Genomic DNA, 19358 nt, shown 5'->3' with positions numbered 1-19358 from the left:
TCGACCGGCAGAATCTTAATTAGAGGAGGCTCTGTCTAATGGCGATGGCTTTCTAGACTGGCTGATGATGGCAGGAGTGTCTAGCAGGAATACACACACGCGCACACACACACGTGCAACTGTTAGTGCTGACATACGTGTGTATAAATACTCACAGACTTATACAGGCTTCGACAGATAAATGTGTACGTGAACAAAGACATGAGAAATGCACAGGAGAATTGACCTGAGAATATATGACCAAAACCCAAAAACTTACAGTTGCCACAAACACATGCACACATACACACACACACACACACACCCTTCACACCGCAATTTCAACATCAGTGCAATTAGCAAAAGATTCTCCCTGTTCAACCTTAATTTTATGCCTACAGCTGACCAGTCAGTGACCAAATCTATCTAGTTATGGCACAGCATCACAAGACCATTCAGTGGTAGTCTGGAAATGCATGTATAGGATTTACCTATCTATCCCTGAGCAGACCTGGCTATTGAGCCCAAGCCAGCGCCACATGATTGTGTTAATTAATCTGCCATTGTGAGCATGGGGAACAGCTGCACGGGCTCTCGTGGCTGCGTTGTCAAAGCAAAACAATGCAATGTTAAGCTTCCCCCACTGAATCTTCCATTACAAAGGAGCCCCAACAACGGGACTAAATTCATAAATCCACAGATCAGTTTTTACCAGCACTAATGTCTGACCTTTAAAGCGAAAAAGGGATTTTTTTTTTAACATGCTTCATTTGGGCTTGAAATATGGTCAGATATGTGATACCTAGGATTTGGGCCAAACCACCCCCCCCCCCCACCCATCCCTCAAGCCTGCAAAACAAACTGTGGAGAGATAGAGATGCAGAGAAAGAAAAGGAGTGAGGGAGTGAGGAAGGGAGGGAGGGATAGACAGAGGTAGAAAATGAGCAACAGAAAGACAGAGAAAGGAGAAGGGAGAAAGAGAGGCAGAGATCAGCACAACAGAGACAAACAGATGAGTGCTAGAAGCCACCAGCTGGGCTCTGGTATTTTAAAACAAAACGTCTAACGCGATTAGCAGGGATCCATCGATCGCTGTTATGCGGCGTTAATTTAGACTTGGGAGAGGGGGAAAGGAGGAGGAGCAGGAGGGCAGAAAAAGAGGGCAAAAAAGAGGTGGAATAAGCTTTAAGGTCAAATCATAGGAGGACAAAGCTGTTCATGTAGGACATTTGAAATTAAGATCCAGAATTTTTGACTATTTATCAGTACAGGAAATCTGAGCAGACGGCTTAATTTGCGCTTTTTAAAATCTATGCATGTTTTTATTTGACTGGTGATCACAGAAACTGAATGGATTGGTTAATACACAGCAGACAGTTACATGTAATTTTATTTGGTTGCACACAAAATCCCAGCATTAGTGCTCTGCAACAAGACGAAAATCTCGCATTCATTTAGAAACAACATTGACCAAGGGAATACATAAATAAAATTAGGTAAACTGGTGCTGCCACCGCAAATTATGTCTGCAATAACAGACTTCACAAATAAATGGTTTAGCACCTCTAATCGAGTTCACAAAATGTTTCACTAGACAACCATTTCACTGCATTCATTACAGCTTCGCTGAATTACAATTTTATTGCTCGCAGAAATCACAGCGTTTGTCTTTAATGTGGCAACCAGATTCATCTTTGTTTCAGAGACCACGAGATGCCTGGAAGAGATGGGAGATGGTGTGCCCCCTATCACACACTCTCTACAGTGAATGGCATGGCCTTGGTGCACACTTGGCGCTTCCAGAGAGATGGTGATGCACCCCGAAAAAATCATCAAGATGCCTGGCTCAAGCCCCACTCTGCAGCCGAGCCCTTCTGTCTAGCAGAAAGCCCTCCAACAGCCCACTGAGCACACAAGACGCTGGAAGAGAGAGGAGTCGTATACATGCGTTGAGGTGTCCTGACGTATCTGACACATCCTGTCAGTTGTTGTTGGCTCCATGTAAAGTAGGAGGTAAAGGTGACTGATCATTTTGTTCAGGTTTGAATAAGGGAGAAAGCTTAGGAAAGCAATAAGTGGAAGCAATCTAAATGGCAGCTGAAGAACAAGACATTCCCTTCTCCCTGTGACACTGTCTCTCAATCTGTACCCTGTTTTAGTCTGCCAAACACCAAGTCAAATAGTGACACTGAATATGGCAGTGAATTCCAAATCAGTTGTTTAGTTGCCATATTCTTGATACTGCACAAATGTTCTTTTTTTTTTTTTTTTTTACAAGAGTTTTTTATCACAATTCTTGGACACACAAGTGCACGAAACCAGTTTGAATTACTTCAGACTCCCTGAAACATACGCACACACGCCGAAAAACCACAATCCTGAAAGCTTACAGATGGGGAAGGGTGACATGGTGCTAACTCACATCTCAAAAGTGACACTCGCTACAGCATCTCACCTGTCCAACACACTGGATTTCAGAGAGCCATCAGATGTTGCATTTACCGCAACACTGAGCAGCGGAGAGCATCCGATCAGAAGATGTGCGCAGCCTGAGGTTTGGTGCACTTACACTTGACAACTCAACAGGACACTTAGTTAAGCTAGAATGGGAATTTGTAATGCCAGAAAAGAAGGTTGGTATCTTGTCATTATCTTTTCCCTCACGGCTTTGTTAGTATTTACAGCTAAAATGTTACAGAGGGTGTATCGAATTGGAAGAAGGACTTTTTTTTTTCCTCCTGTGGCACTGTGCTGTCGGCTCCCTGATTGTTGGAGTATAAAAATAATCGTCATGGAAATAGATCTCATTGACAACGTGCCATGTTCACACTGTGAGCAGCTTGTGCCTTGTGAACATAATCCAGAAACGTCCTCCAAAAACTTTCCTCCACAAACTTTCAATCCCTCATCCTCTTTTTGCCCTTCTCTCCAAAAGATGAAAAGAGGGAATGCCAAGGAAGACAAAAGACAAAATCCTGTCTTGTCAAGTACCAGCAAAACAGGTAGAAATGTGAAGTAGGGGGTGGGCTCAAGGATCAGGAGGCAAGGGAAAGTGGGGGGGGGGAAGAGACAGGGATCATGAGGGGAAAAGAACTGAGATATTGAGAAGGAGGGAGGATTGACCAAGACAGCTTTCCCATCCTCCTACTGAAAATCCACTCATCATCTCTGTGTCTAATAGGAAATACCTGATTCTGGCCCTGAGAGTACTGCACCGGCACAATTACACCTTACATGCAAGGCCTGCCAGGAGAGGTGGCATTTGGTCGATCCGTCCCCCCAAGAGGGTGGCTTGTGGCTTAGCCTCGATTTAGCTCCATGTCTTAAGACAGGAGATAGGAGGACCACTGGGGAGGAATGTGAGTCTTTCTCTATGAAAGCCCCGGATAAACCTGTGTCCTCAGGAGGGAAGAAGCTAACTTCTGGCAGCTGGATGGAAGCCCAGGGGTTAAAAAAATGAAACCTCAAAATCTACACCAGTGTCTCCCAGAAGTCTCAACCAGGCAACCTTTGTGTCCTTGGTTGGTACATTTTTAGAGGCAGAATACTGTGAATGTGTTAACATAGTTGAAAGGTGCAAGTAAAGTTGTCTAGACGTCACTTTTAAGGTCTGTCTGGAGGTCCCTGAATGATGTGTGTCCTCAAGTAAAACCTATTCCCCTGTCTGGGAAGATCTGGAACCTCCATCTTTATTATGAGCAGGAATCCTATTCTAGGTCTGAGAATGACTGTCACAGATCCTCATGTGGAGATTTACATTTCACACCAAGAGGATATGAGAGTCATTCACATCTTATAAAAACCTTGCCATCGATATAAACATATGATCACTGTGTGGACCATCGGGCAACGTTAACTCGAGGGCAGATAAAAGAATATAAGGAAGTCAAGAGAGATGATGAGACTTAGGTTCATTAGGAAGGCGCCTCATCAAGCACATGTTCAACACTTGGTCCATAAGGGAGCTATACCTGGGGCTGTCGCATTCAGAAGGTGTTACTCTAATAAGACAACAGTCGCTTTTATTTACAGCGAACACAAGGTGACATGAAACATGCATTAACACATCTTCTGTTGTGCCTTTGGTGAAACAAACACCTTTGTTATTTTGTAAACAAAACATCTCACTAACAGCCCCTTTTTGCGAGCTAAAGATACATTCAAATAACATATGCTCTTGATGGCAAAAAAAACAAAAAAAACACAATAAACACAATAGGTGTAAACCGTCTAAATTGCAATTGCACCACATCTTGGAAAACAAACACTTTGCTTTGTTACCAAGACAACTGAGATAATGTGATTCCTGCGGCATTGTCAGGACTGCTACTTGCTACATTATGCGTGACAAGCTTAAGAGTAGATCTAGAGGAATGAATGCACAGATTCAGGCTCCAGCCTATTGCAGATTGCAGATAGTCCGGCAAACCATATTTGCATGGGTAACCTTGCCAAAGAGTTAAGCTCAGCAGCTAACATTGTCTCCCTAATTGCAAAACCCGGGTTAGAAGTCGGCACTGATGTACTCTAAGACTGCATAATGCTTGCTGTGATTTGACAGTTTAGTTACTGTTACTTCCCATGCTAATGCTCAGCCCAGTGAATAAATGCAGTTCCATTCTGTTGAAGGATTTAAATGTGATCGGCTCCAACATTTGTTTTTAATATATCTATCTGGGCTAACAGCAAATTCATAATACAGCCTACAGCCCATATCCGCCTCTTTCCTCTTCCATGGCGACAAAATGAATTCAGCTCTGAACCTAATTAATCCACAAAGGTTTCATGTCTTAATCCCCAAAGTCAAGGGGGTTATTGTCCTCACAAATGAGGTCAGTGTTCCTCCCTGTGGAAATAAGGGGAAGAAGGAGCAAAACACTGGGAGTAAAGGAAGGGACAACGGATGCTTACAGAGTGGATTTCTTTTTCTGCGGCTCTCCTGGTGAATAGAGGTGTGATACAGTGGCAAGAGGCCCTGCAAACAGGGACTGGAGTTCCCTGCTATCAGTACAGGAATGGCTACATACGTAGAGGTATCATGATGTGAAAAGGACTGAATGGTTAACATGGCATAATGAAAGAAGAGCAGATAGAAACACAAACGGAGCAGTGAAATGAGTAGCACAGCATGACAGCAGTGAGAGAGGGAAAATTAAACGCCTGCCAATCTCCAGCACACAGACCTTTTGAACCAGGTGGATAAGAAAGCTGGTTCTGATGGTAATTGTCACTAAGGCAAGTCACTGTCAAACTCTGAGGCGAAGAAGCATCATCCAAGTGTGACAGGACGATAGCCATGATACAGCCCTCCGTCTGGTGGGATGACAAGGGGGGATGTGACACACATGGCCACACCATGCTGCCTGAAGCACAGTCACTACCAGTGGCCCACACGGGGTTTCTGTCGGGGACAAACCCGAGCCAGCCAAAATGCTCGTCCAGCATCGACACTCTGTGGGTGCGTTGTGGGCCCTGTCTCCAAAGACCAAGTGGCAGCCAAGGAAAGTGCGGACGCCTGACCATGATAGTCCACATCTATACTCATTTACACCATCCTGATAAGAGCTTTCCAGAGATCTTTTGAGTCATCCAATTGAGGCTTGGCTGAAGACAGGCAGGGGTGGGGGTGGGGTGGGGGTGTGGAGGGGTGGGGTTGGGTTGGGTGGTGGTAGTTGTGTGGTTATGGTGGCGGTGGCAATGGCCGTGGGTGTGGGGAGTGGGGGCGGGTCAGCCAATAGCAAGCATGTTGAAGGAAGGGTCAGCCAAGATGGAGGCTAGCTAGAAGAATAAAGTCCAAGATGATGTAATCAACAGCTTGGTGAAATCTGTTGCAGTCAAAAGTCCGGCCACTGGACTGTATACAGCAGGCATGGTGGATCAGTGTAAACCTAATGCCTAGAAAACAACAGGCTGGGAAAGAATGCTTAGAAACTCTGCATTATCTTACACTGTGTAAATACAACTTTGCAGTAACAGTGATGTTTTATGCAAAGGTTTCGGCGACCCTGGGCAAATTACATATTTTGTTGATTTTTGAAGTGAGAAGAAGCAACAACACAACCCCCTGCAGCAAGTAAATGTTAATATAATGTTACTTTCCATGAACTTAAAAAACAAGGGGAAAAAAAATAGCAATTGTGCAATGTACAAAAATTTGGGTGCTCAGAACTTCAACAACTCCTTTGGCCTTAATCAACTAATTAGGATTTTTACAGCAGGTCAAGAACTGTCATTAGTTATTGTCAGCTGATGACTGTTTCCAGGGGTGATAATATCTGACTCTTCAAACCTTCAACCGTGGTGACACTCAGCAACCACGAGCTTCTCTAGGCAACTGAGAATGAAGCTAATAGATGCCTACGAAGCAGGGGTGGCTATAAAAAGATAACAAAGTGCTTCAAGCTTGAAATTTTCTCTCAAATGTCATTAAGAAATGTAGAAGTAGAAGACAAGATCTGGAGGACCAAGAAGAACAAAACTGCAGGGCTGCTGGGCAGAAAAGCAAAGCAAAACGCACATATGAGTGCAAAGAAGCTGCAGGACCAAGGGCAGACTAAGAAGAGTGCCCTAACTTCTGCACATGCCACCATCACTGTTTTTGTCTATTTAATATAGGTTCATGAAATAAATCATTTGAAGAAAGACAGCAGGGGAAGGATTTACTTCTCTTCACATACAAAATCAACAAAATGTGGAATTGGTGCAGGGCTGCTCTGTCACCATCTGCAGCATCACTTTAAGGCACAATCCCTAGAATATACTGTATCCTGTCTACAAAGGATCTACTCAAGTATGTTCAGCAAAAGCTTATTTCCCACAAATTGCTTTCTTTCTGCACGATAACTGATGTGGCGACACAATATCATGAATACATCAAAAACATCAGCAGAAAAACCTGTGCTGTTTTTGATCACTGATAATTACTGTATCTGCACTCCAAGAAGACTCGGGGAGTAAACAAAGTGAGAGTGAGCGTGTGTGTGTTTGTGTGTGTGAGTGTGTGAGTGTGTATGTTTGTGGATCGTAATTTCCAACTTCTCTGTGCGACTGGTGGAATAAAAAGTTTATATTGACATCTCGGCACTGCTGAATTTGAAACATGAGTTGAAACTGACAGAGGGAATTAAAATCTGTAAACGCCACATTTTCTGATGCCTAATTTGAAAATCAGCTGTCAGAGTTGGTGTTTGTTGATTTTTATCAACTCAAGGGTTATTACATTTCGAGAATGTGACAATTAAAAATCCCTCAATCATTCCCGTGAGCTTTCTATAACCACGCAAACTTGAAAAGTGATATAAAGGGATGTGACAAAAGTAGATGAAAGTGCAGTTGAAAACTCCAAACCTCGTCTGGCAGCATCAGGTCAAACTACAAAAGACAAATCTGAATTTTAGTCTGAGTTACGATGACATGCTGTGTCCACGTTGCAAAATTTGGCATCATGCAGGGGAATTGTTGCCTTTCTTCTTCTTAGTTAAACAAAAGTGCACACTCTGAAGAGCAGCAGAAGTGCCCTGTCTGATGACTGTGTTTAAGTCTAAGAAACGCACTCATTGTTTATTCCCTCCTGGAATAAACAAAAATGGATGATAACTCTGACACCAGTTGGTGAAACTTCAAGACTGTGAAACCAAGGGGTTACAAAGCTGTTTTCTTTCTCCTTCTTTCCTTCAAACACACACACACACACACACCGTGCTCTCCTCACTGCCACCGCCTGCATGCCTCCCCTTCATCTCAGAGGATATATAGAGGAGAAAAAGATTTAAAAGCACTGGAAAAAAGCTCAATTGTTTATTGATTTTATAATAGGCTTAGAGCAAGAGAAATAAAGTGGCGGGGGTGGTGTGGTCAACCACGGGCGATGGCGTGACAAACACGTGGCTTACAGGCAGGTAACAGCGGCTTGAGTCCAAATGCCGGGATATTGGCTTGAACCCTTTTTCTGTTTTTCCAAACTCCCATTCATGGCAATGTTATCCTGCTTTTAAACCAGTGTAGACATAATCGCTCCGCTCACAAACAGGGCACGGCCTCCTCCATTTGAAAGTGTGTTTTTTTTTTTCAGGGATGGTTAGAGAGGAGGCGTGGGGGCTCTCTCTTCAGGATGAAATAGAATGAAACAGCTCTATATGAGAGTGTGACCACATAGGGTGAGATAATCAAAAAAAGAATGAAGAGAATCAGCAATGGTTACATTTTGGGGGGGGGTGAATTTTATTATATGTATTTAAATTAAAATAATATAGGTGGACTAAAAAAAAGCTTTGGATTGTTTGAGCAGGCCTGTGTGAGTGTGTACAGCAGAGTGGATGTGTCTGCCTGAGAACGAATGGGTGTGTGTAGGGTCTGATGTATGGATGATAACACTAATTAGCTCGTTTTGTTTGGGGCACAACACTCATTAAAAACCCAGTGGGGCCATTAAAGTTACCATCCCTCCAAACCATTGCTGCCACCATATCCATCTATGCTGCAATCTCACCCGGCTCTCCCTCCTTTTAATGGTCTCTGCTTCAGGTTGTTGGGTTGAGCAAAGATTTGTGGGACTTGGATCACTCCCTTTCTTCCCCCTTCCCCCAACCACCCACGTCCATATCTCTTGATTTCTATTTAAATCACTCTCTCTCCTTTTCCTGTTCTCTCTTCTCTCTCTCTCCCTCCACGTCACTCTCTCTCTCTCTCTCTCTTTGTCTCTGTCTGTCTTGCTCTCCCTCATCCACCACCTCCAGTCCGGGGCTACATGCTCCATCCATACACTTACAACTGTTCGCTGAAAAGAAACTGGGGAGGGATTTGTGCTCTTCGCTCCCGACAAGGAGAAGGGAGGGGGGCGACGGTTGTTTCCAAGCTTTACACAGCCATGTCGCTGTAATACCGACAAACCTCCCCATGATTCAGTGCGGCTTGCCGTGCCATAAGGCACCCGTTACTCTGCAGCTGGAGAGACTAGAGGCGGAGAGGCCTGCCGGGATTAGATGAGCAGGTGTAGCATCCTGCTAAAAGATACAGCACAAAGCCATATTCAAGGCCATTCTCTCTGGGGCTAGCTAGGCTAAAGCTAACAGCTTCTGCTAAACTAAAACCAGGGTTCAAGTCAATCCACTGCAAATATTACTGTCATAATAATTATTCAGATGGAAGAAGTCAGGAAAAGTGTCTAGAAAGTTTGCTTGGTTTGAAAAGTCTGTGTGCTACAATGTCAACCTTCAATCAATAATTCTATCGCTTAAAATGTTATTGTATTTTTCTTATTGTGAACAAATGCCATGAAAAAACAACAATACTGAATTTATGCTCAGGTCAAGAATTGTCTAAGTCCTGAAAGCCGGATATATCTTATTTCCCTGTGCCGTAAAGCTCCATTGTTGTCCAAAAACTATTAAGAACACTACAATGAGCCACAGTGTTGCCATGGGTGACGTCCCTCCATTACCATCAACATCTGCATTGTAACTGTTAATGGCCTCAAGATCATGGAACTAAATTTGGGTACTGAGAAAAGTGATACCAAAGAGAAGTTTCAAGTAACTACCCTTTGCTACTGCATCTCTATTGAACAGGACAAACTTACTTTAAAGGTCCCATACAGTATAAAGGTAGATGTCCATGTCTTTTCTGATTATAGATCAGATCTAGATTCTATATTAATACTGTAAAAGATCAAAGCCTCAGTCCACATGGAAATGCATACAGCCTGTATTCAGAAACTGAGCCTTAAAATGGACTTCTATAACTTTGTAACTTTCTGTAACTTTGTGATGTCACAACAAAGCAGTCACTGCTCTCAGCCATGCCCCAAGCCCCACCCACCTGGACCCACCATCAGTCCTTGCAGGATTTGGTTTCTCTGAGTGTTTACTTGAAATCTGCTATATTTTAATTTGATTACTCAGAAAACAGTCAGCCAATCAGAAGACAGGCTGAGAGAATCTCTTCTGATTGGCTGACTGATTTGCTGTTACTAGAGCTCCAGAGAAGAGCAAGGAGAGAGAGGAGATGTAAAACTACAATGAGATTGTTTTTGGTTCTTAAAACCACAAATGTATCTTCTTATGGATATTAACACTTATATGAATAAAACAAATGTAAAATATGGGAGCTTTAAATATGTCTAAAATACAAATGAAGATGTACAGGCCTTGTTTAGTATTTGGGCACAGCAGACCATTCAGAGGCAGCTGAAGTCAGTGGTTAGAAACACAAGTGGTGAAACAGATTTTTATTTATTGGCAAAAATGCAGAACAACTTACAGCCCAACAGAGCAGAGAAACAAATTCAAAGATGAAACAAGATTAAAGAAAAATAAAGAATGTCAGCCAGAAACTATGAAGTGGTTCAATGCTGTTCCACTCCGCCCACTGCCATAAACACGCAATACTCCACTAAATATGTGTATCACTCAGTGGCTGAATATATTCCCCAACAAATGCACTACTCACTCCCATTGAGTTATGGTTGATAAAAAACTACAGTACCCAGCTGTTTCAGAAAAATCTTTAAATGAGAGAATATTTGTTTTTATGTTTTTTGTTTTTTTTATTCATGTCTGCATTGTAGATTTTCATCTTTTTTATGAGACAATCAGTAAAATACAGAATGACTCCAGGAGTATCGTATAAGGCCTTTTCACACACAGTGCTCCCCTGTAACCTGTGTGCAGTGCTTAGTAAAGCTTACATGACACCACAACCACACACTCTAAGTGCCCAGTCTTATCCCGTACACTCCCTTTAACCATGTTGTTGAAAGGCAAGATTCTGAAAATATCCTTGGTCTCAGGTCTGGATATTAAGAGTGTTGATTAGATATATGAGTTTGCCATTTGCCCACGGAGCGTGGAGTGTCTCCGACAGAACTGGGGACCATATGGCTGGTGAGAGATTTCCCCCCCTCTCTTCCTCTTCGCGCAGCCTGACAGCTGGATGGCTGCTAACTGGGGACGAGGAAGCTTGGCAGCTGCAGCTGAGAGCAACGCTTTGATGCTGCTCACCCTTTTTCACTCTCTCTCTCTCTATCTCTCTTCCTCTTCCTCTCTCTCTCACACACACACACACACACACTCACACACACACACACACTCAGAAGAACCCACACACCCACTACCAACCAGTGTTAACTTTCTACAGGTTGGACAAGAGAAACAATACAAACAGGAGGTGGAACCGAGCATAAAGAGTCATGACTGAATCCTGCTTTGAGTGGAACTGTCTTTTATTTTAGCTCCTTACATCCAGATTTACTGGTATAGTAAGTTGTAACAGTAACTTTTTCATTGGTGGGGCCAAGGATTTTAAATGCCTCACATTCACACTGTGATAAACAATGACAAAGGATGAAAAATACGAGTTTTCTGCTTTCCACGATGTGTAAAACCTGCTGTCGTATACATGATAGCGCGAGGAGAGGAAGGAGGGAGGGCACCCATGGGTGAGAGGAGAGGTGATGGCAGTGGTGGTAGTGGTGGGGGCGCAGTAAGGTGGAGGAGGGAAAAGGAGGAAGAGGAGGAGGGTGAAAAGGCCTCTGGGAACACATTAAGATGTACAACTGGCAAGTAGAAAAAAAGTCTGGGATTTTTTATTTTCTTTTTTTTTCTCTCCTTTTGTACTTTGACTCAAAGGGATCTTTCATCATTTCTTAAGCAAAAAAAAAGAAAGACTCCTTTGGATGTTTAGATGCAGCTACCTGGATGTTTTGTGCTGAATGAAAGAAAACTCCATTCTTTCACATAAAGGTGTAGCAGCAGGAAGGTGTTTTTTTTTTTTTTTTTAATCTTAAACTTCATCTGTGCCAAGTTCTCACACTGTAAAGCACAACAATGTGCATTTTTCTTTAATGAATGGAGCTTTAAGTGCAGAGTATATGATGTTTTTAATTGAGGTCACTGTAGACAACAACATTTCTCAGAACAATAATGTGTTTATTCCGATGTTTCTCTGCACTCCGATTACAAAACCATCAGTTTTCACTAAGTGCTGCACAGAATGATCAAATGCAGTGTAACATGTTGCCATAAACCACAAGTAGGTTTGATGAATGTCATGTGGTGTTTCCTAGAAAACTAATTCTGCTTCTTTCCTGAAAGGTTGATCCTCACTCCGCTCTCCTCTTTCTCACCATCTCTCAGTCTACATGACCAAACTGCAACCTCCTTCTCTTTTTCTCTCTATCCTTCCTTCCTCTTTTACTCTTTACAACCCCCTTGTGTTCAGTCGCCACCTGATCCAAGCCTTTGCTGGCCTCCATGCCCTTCTCTGTTTTTTCCTCCTTCTCCCTCGTTTCCTCCTCCTCTCACTCATTAGCCTTTACTGTATGCCCCCAACCACCCCCCCACCCCCCTTTGCGCTATATTCATCTCACTCTCTTCTCCTTTCTTTCCACCAGCAAGCTCCTCCCTTCCCTCCCCTTGTTGAAAGGCCCCCTGTTGCTGCCTGCTATCAACCAGCCCTGAACTGGTGAACATGGTGTGGGGAAGGAAGGGAGGAAAGAAGAACTAGAGGAGAGGAGAGGACAGGAGAGGAGGAGAGGAGAGGAGATGTATAAGAGCAGGAGGAACAGGGAAAGAGGGAGCGGAGATGGCTGGAGCCAAGAGGAGAGCAGCTGGGCACGGCTAACAGGGAATGATAATGACCTCAGAAATCTGCTGTTCGCTCCACAACAATAGGGTGCTCAGTCGCCTGGAAAATTGTGTTCATCAGCTAGCTCTGCTCACTTACTAATTGACATTGCCAAATATTTTAAGAACAATTGGAAAGTGGCAGGGTGAGAGAGTGAAAAAAAACCCAAAGCCAGAGATCTTAATCCCTGGACTTAATTCCTCCCTCACTTTTTGCCTCTCCCTCTCTTTTTCTTCCTTTTCCCCCTTCTCTCTCTCCTTACTCTCTCTCTATCTCTCTCTCTCACTTTTGTGATGAGGAGATAGCTACAACTAAAAAAAAAAGCAAATTTTTCATGTCGCTCTCTGCTCTCATGTCAGCACCCTGATGTTGATACAAAAGGCTTTTTATGTGACCTGTCAATGGGGTTAAGAGGAAGAGATTGGGGGGTGGGGGTGGGGGTGGCAAAATTAGAGAATGACAGAGCGAGGGAGAAAGAGAGAGAGAGAGAAGAAGAAGAGACGAGAAAAGAAGAGAAGCACAAAAGCAGAGGAGTATGAGAGAGGAAAAAAAATAAAGAGCAAGCGAGAGATTCCCTAGTCATGGTATCACATGCCTGGCTTCCATTTTTAATGAGGCAAAGGTCAATGTATTCTCTTGCTCTTTCACTTACAGGAGGAACCCCAATCATGCCCAAGTTAACTTGTTCAAACAAAGCCCCCCCCCCCCCCCCCCCCCCCCCCCCCCCCCCCCCCCCCCCACTACCCCTTCACACCCCCACCGTGCATGGTCGGCCTATCCACCGTCCAGCGCTGCCCATTTGCATTCCTTGACCGAGAACCCTGCCTCATTTCACAGGAATCCCACACTGACGGAGTCAGACAGCTGTCACCAGACAGAGAAAGGGAACTTGGCGTTCGCCCTCATTCAGCTTCGCCCTCCCTCCGACCCTCCGTTAAGCACACACACACAAACAATCAAAGGAAGAGAAACTTTTTTAGCCAGTGTAGTTTGGACTGAAGGAGGGGACAGACGCCTGTTCAGTCTGAATCTGTGCATTTTTATGTGCATCCTGAGGTTGAGACTCAGCAGACACACTCAACACTAGTGCAAGTTGTGACTGTGATGTTAATTCACGTCTTTCTTTTCCCCGAGTCTCTGTCTCTTTCTCTCACATCTTCAATCAAGTTAAGTTCCTCCTGCATTTTAAAACTGTAGTAAAGAGCCACTCTGCACTTACACATCTCCTCTTCCTCTTCCTCTTCCTCTCCTCCTGCATTTGTGAGTCAACTTCTCTTTCCTCTATTTTTGCTCAGTTTCAGCAATGACACCGGAGAAGATAGCTTGTTGATGTATTAAGAATATTAATATGCAAACAGTCTACCTGACGGAATAAGGCAGCCTTCTGTTATGGAAAGATAAATATTATGTTTTAATTATAAAAACATAAAACAGGAACGGGGGGAAGACAGAAGAAGAAGGAGGAGGTGCATGCGTACGTGCGTGCGTGCATGTGTGTGTGTATGTGTGTGTGTGAGCCAAGGAATCTTGTTCTAGGAGAAAGGTACGCTATGTTTTGGCAGAGATTTGGAGTTGAAAAGAGTGGATGGCATAATGTGATGCTGTTTACTGAGGAATGTGATGCCCTGTCATCTCACTCGACTCAGTCTCTCCCTTCTGGATTGCCCGTGTCATTTTTTTCCTCACCTCTCCTTCACTCTCTCAACAGTCTTTTTTTTTTTTTCTTTTCATTCTGTCCCGGCTTCATAACCAAATGGGGAATCCTAACGTGATCATTAAGACATAAAACGGGCTGATAAATGTTTCATAAGAACAAGACTAGCCACTGATAGCCACCCAGGAATACTGAGGAGCAAACCGAGTCTTGCAGTCCTCTCCTCGTTCAAACACACTCGTCGGAATACAATTGGAATTTTAAAATATCTAAAAAGCCTGGGCTAATTCCCACCATGGGTAATATTTACAAATTGAGTCTGAGAGACAGGGTAAGGGAGAGAAAGAGAGAGCAAGGAAGGGAGAAAGAAATCAAATGAACTGTGCAAGGAAAAAGAGAAAGAAGAACAGAGAAATAAATTGCCCTTTTATATTGTGCAAGCGTGTACAAAAATACTAAGTCTGCATTTATCCGAGACATGTCAATCAGCGCAGCACACTGACAATTAGTGCATTTGAATAGAACTTTTATCATTTACCAGACACCAGAGTCCTGACCTACTGTACAAAAATACAGCTCGGGGAATGAATGTGCCTGTAATACAATGACTGTCTATTTAAGTTTGGTGACACATAAAAAATACAGATATGACAGGCCAGGCTCCTTCAAATGAGTGGGGGGTAGAAAGCTCAGGTTTTGTAACCATTGAGTTCTCTGATTATAGAGAAAAGAAGAATAGTGTGAGTTGGGGAGGGGGGGTAGTAGAGGAACGGATGTCAATTACAAAGACAAAATAATTTATGCAGAGCAGAGAAATGGAAAGAAAATGAAAGACATAATTCATTATTTTTTAATGCACATAGTTTTACACACATATATTATGGGACACACACTCACAGAGGACTGGCCTCATTTCAAAAGTGTGAGGTGGTGTAGTAGCTCTGTATCTATAAGTTATTTATTCTGGCTTCTCATAGTGACATAGTGACTATAACATAAAGCTTAAGATTAGCTTTACCCTCCTTAGCTGATCTGTTTTTGACTAAGATTTCATTTCTTCTAGTTTTTTGTTCTGTTTGTTCACTCTTCCAACCTGATGGTACTTACTGTCTGTAAGTCATGTATGTTTTTTTTTTTTTTTAAATCTTTTTATTTGCAGACCTAACCAGGGCCACATTAATCAACTTTAGGGGGCTTCCTGTAATCTATTTTACCCAAAACCACACAAACCAACCAATAGTCCTAGACTGGAATATTAGGTTTGTGCCATGTAATTTATTTTGTGTTGATTACAATAAAGACAAATCTACTAGAAATACGCATTATGTACAGTACACATAATATTAGTTCACTCTAAAAGGCATGAGACTGTGCTTCTATCACTTCTTTTCTTTTTTTTTTTCTGGCTTTTTATGCCTTTATTTATAGGTACAGTGAGAGAGAGACAGGAAAGTTGAGGAGAGAGAGAGAGGGACGGTGACATGCAGCAAAGGGCCACAGGTCGGGTTCAAACCCTGGGCCGCTGCAGTTAGGACTAAGCCTTAATGGTACGTGCTCTACCAGGCAAGCCACCGAGGCGCCCCATCACTTCTTTTCTTTTCCTCCACTGAAGTTAGCATGCTAACCAGCTAGCCCCGGCCTGAACGGTCTGTCTCATCTCTTTCTGATGCTGAGTCACTGTAGTGTCCAGAATTAGTGATGCTCAGAGGCCATATTCTACCATCTTGTCATGCAAACACGCTGATGGCTGAAACCTTTGACAAGACTATTAGGTAAAAAGAGCTTAATGCTAACGTTGGCTTTGTGGCAGAAGCTAAATTTAAAAATAGCTGAATGAATTGCATTCCTTCTAACTTGAAGAAATACACAAAATTATTTCTATTTGTTTGCAATCTAGCAGACAGCTGACATGGGGCCCCAGACTCTGAGTGGCATTACAAGCCCAAAATGAAGTGCAGGTCAGATTATGTCAGACTGACGTCTGATTGTCGCTTCATCAGTTACAATTTTTTAAGAGATTTGCACTCTGTGTTTGTACTGTTTACACAGAACGGCGAGACGGAATAGAGGCGCAACATTCCCACCTTGAACATGTTGTGTAAAAGGGACTACAGATATGTAAATCCCACCTCATTTAAAAGTAGCAGCTGACAGATACATTTACGCAGTTCTCTCAAAACATTCAGAACCAGGATCCAGAATACTTGACGAATAAATGGTATGGTACTCTCTACACCCAAGAATGTCTTTTTTCTTTTTTTATAACATATTACTTAGTCTTCATAATATCGATAAAAAAAAGCCTTACATGGTGTTACTCTTTGATATTGCTGGTATTAGCTGATAATGGCTAGTTGGACAGGAGTTTTCTACATGCATATTCATAGCAGTATGGATCTTGTTCAAGTCTACTTTATTTCTGTTTTAATGACACAGTAATTACACTGTAACAGTTTGTCTGCATGTGTAATTACGCCCCCATTGTACTGTCGCAATTAGATGAATATCCACGCTTTATAACCTAAGGCGTCAAGTTGGCAAATCCAATTTCAATTTGTATGAAGCAAGCATTTTGCCTGCTTGTTTGAGCCACGGTAAAGACCAGGGATATGCAGGCTAATCCTCACCATGTTAAAATGCTGTTCCTCTTAAAGAAAAAAAAATGTAGACATGGGGGATTCTCCAGAGAAAAAAGAGAGAGAGAAAGAGAGAGCCAGAGGGAGTGTATAGAGTCTTTTACAGCCCGGGCCAAGAGGTGGGAGTGAGGTTTAGGGATAGTGGGGAGGTTGTGGAGGTGCATGCAAGGAGGAATTGTGCTGCTTTAGGCCTTACATGTGTGCAGCAAAGCCTATTTTTTACACATTCAGCTACATTGTGCCCGCACCATGGCAGCAGAATGGGGAGACGCTATCGTGCAAAATGAGGATTTTTAATGGTGGGTTACGGCATGTAAGAGCTGGCACGAAAAAGGCAATGCTTTCCAACGCACTGGTCTATTTCAGATGTGATAAGCTGCATTCCCCTGTCAGGTCTACCTGTTGCTGAACCGTCCTAACATGCAATGTGTTTTCTCTAAACACAGCTTCTTTGAGGCATGAACATCACACGAAACAATAATGATGTAGTGAAGTCAGTCCAAGGATAACTAAACATACAAAAAAGATGGTGATGGGCATAAATGTAATTACCTCTTTTGTTTTCTTTAAAAAAAGAAAGAAAGAAAGAAAGAAAGAAAGAAAGAAAGAAAGAAAGAAAGAAAGAAAGGATTTTATTGAATAAGAAGCATGCTCAAGGTTAGCTGCTGAGCTATCCTGTAACAAGGAAGGTCTTTAAAGGACATCTCTGACAGAGGCCTTTGTTTTTCTGCTCTTTTTTCTTCCTCACTTCTCCCTTTTTTTTCACACATTGCTTTTAAACAAGTACCGTCTCAAAGACAAAAGCGGCGGAGTTGACCTTCTTTCACAGTTGAGATGTTATTGTTGATTACTATAATTTAAGTTTAACTCAAAATTGCTGTGGGTAGGTGGTGGGGCAGAGGCTCACACATAGACAGACGTATGCTTGCAGGTGTGCACATGCACACACTTATTACAAGCTCTTCTTTTTAAATGTGAGATATTAAGATAAAGACAATGGTACAGTAGCCACATCCTGTTCACAACAGAAGAGAGTGATATGCACACATACTGTAAAGCACATAACCCCCCCTTACACACACACACGCACACACCACTCACACACACACACACACACACACACACATACACACACACAACAAAACATGCATACAGAGGAGAAGCATGACACCTTTCTCCACATGAGACTCAGACACATTTTTTCTCACACATCAAAGCTTCTAATTTGAGAGTCCCTGAGCTCCAAATGTGAATCACATTGTGTAAGTTGTGAAGAAAGACAAGTTTCACTACTTCTGAATAAAAAACAGGAAGTAACAAAACAAGCATATTTATCATTTTAATGTCAAATCTGTTTACTTCTCTCTTTTTTTTCAGTAAAAGTATATCCCAGTTTATTCAGATCGGTGCATGCCTAACCATTTTATTCTACCCTTCTCTACAAATCTATTCTCTGGCTTTGCCGCACTCTGTAGCAGTTAGTTACAGTTTGACATCCTGTTTTGGCTGATGCACTCACAAATCTCTGCAATAACAATGTAAGGACAGCCTTTGAGATAGGACAGTGGCAGATTGACAGAGAGATTGAACAGTGCCAGTGCATCATAGGCACAACCTGTACACAAACTGTACATGCACACAAACAGTTAGACAAAAAGACCCTGTGGAAACCAACAGGCTTTTTTTGTGCAAAGTTGCCAGAACATATTTTAATTCATTTTTGTGCATATATTTTTGTCTTTAATCCTATCCTCCTTCTCAAAAAATAATGACTAGGGGGCGAGATTTAACCACTCAACTAAATCTAATGCATTCATTTGTGCTTTGTTAGCATTTGGTGGTAAATTCTACTGGTTTTATTTGTCAATTATTATCTTAATTCACTTCTTTTTTTTTTTATACTGCACACTCATTGTTAATACAGTACTTCTGAAGCTGTTGAAACACCACAAGCTGTACCCATCAGATTCAAAGTGCTTGAGTCAAAAGAGACATACAGAGAGAGGGAGAGAGAGACAGATGGAGAGAGAAACTTCCAGCATTAAAATTCAGAAGATAATTACATCCGCTACACCCCCACCCTGTTGAGAAAGTGTTATGTTTAATAGTCTCTATAAAGAAAATAGGTTTTTATCTCACTCTCATTTTCATTAATTCCTAATTGGGGTGGGGGGTTGTCTGTTATTATTTCTTAGATTAAAATAAACATAGCCTATCCCATGTTCAAACCCATCACACTACACGGGCATGATAAGGACTTTATGCCTCTGTGAATAAATAAACAATTTCATCTCCACTGGTGGAATTAAGTTGCTTACAGCCTTAAGCTAAGCCACTCTGATTTATATTTATATTTATTTATATATTTTTTCTCATAGGACTTAAAAGCACATCCTTGCTTTTGCAAATGAAGTTCACCATTTTTTTGACCTGTTTTATATGTATAGCTTTAATTAGTGTCTTGTTTA

At 42.3% G+C, this 19358-nt stretch overlaps 1 protein-coding gene across 5 annotated transcripts in view; it reads right to left on the bottom strand.

The window, feature by feature from the left end:
- znf536 (zinc finger protein 536) overlaps positions 1-19358 on the bottom strand; it is a 232160-nt gene that overhangs the window by 93346 nt on the left and 119456 nt on the right. The window lies entirely within an intron of this gene.

This window comes from Trachinotus anak, unplaced genomic scaffold (assembly GCF_046630095.1).
Source record: "Trachinotus anak isolate AG129_WGS33_773 ecotype Australia unplaced genomic scaffold, CSIRO_AGI_Tana_v1 ptg000011l, whole genome shotgun sequence".
Lineage (NCBI taxonomy): Eukaryota > Metazoa > Chordata > Actinopteri > Carangiformes > Carangidae > Trachinotus > Trachinotus anak.
This window is presented reverse-complemented; position numbering and strand designations above follow the sequence as displayed.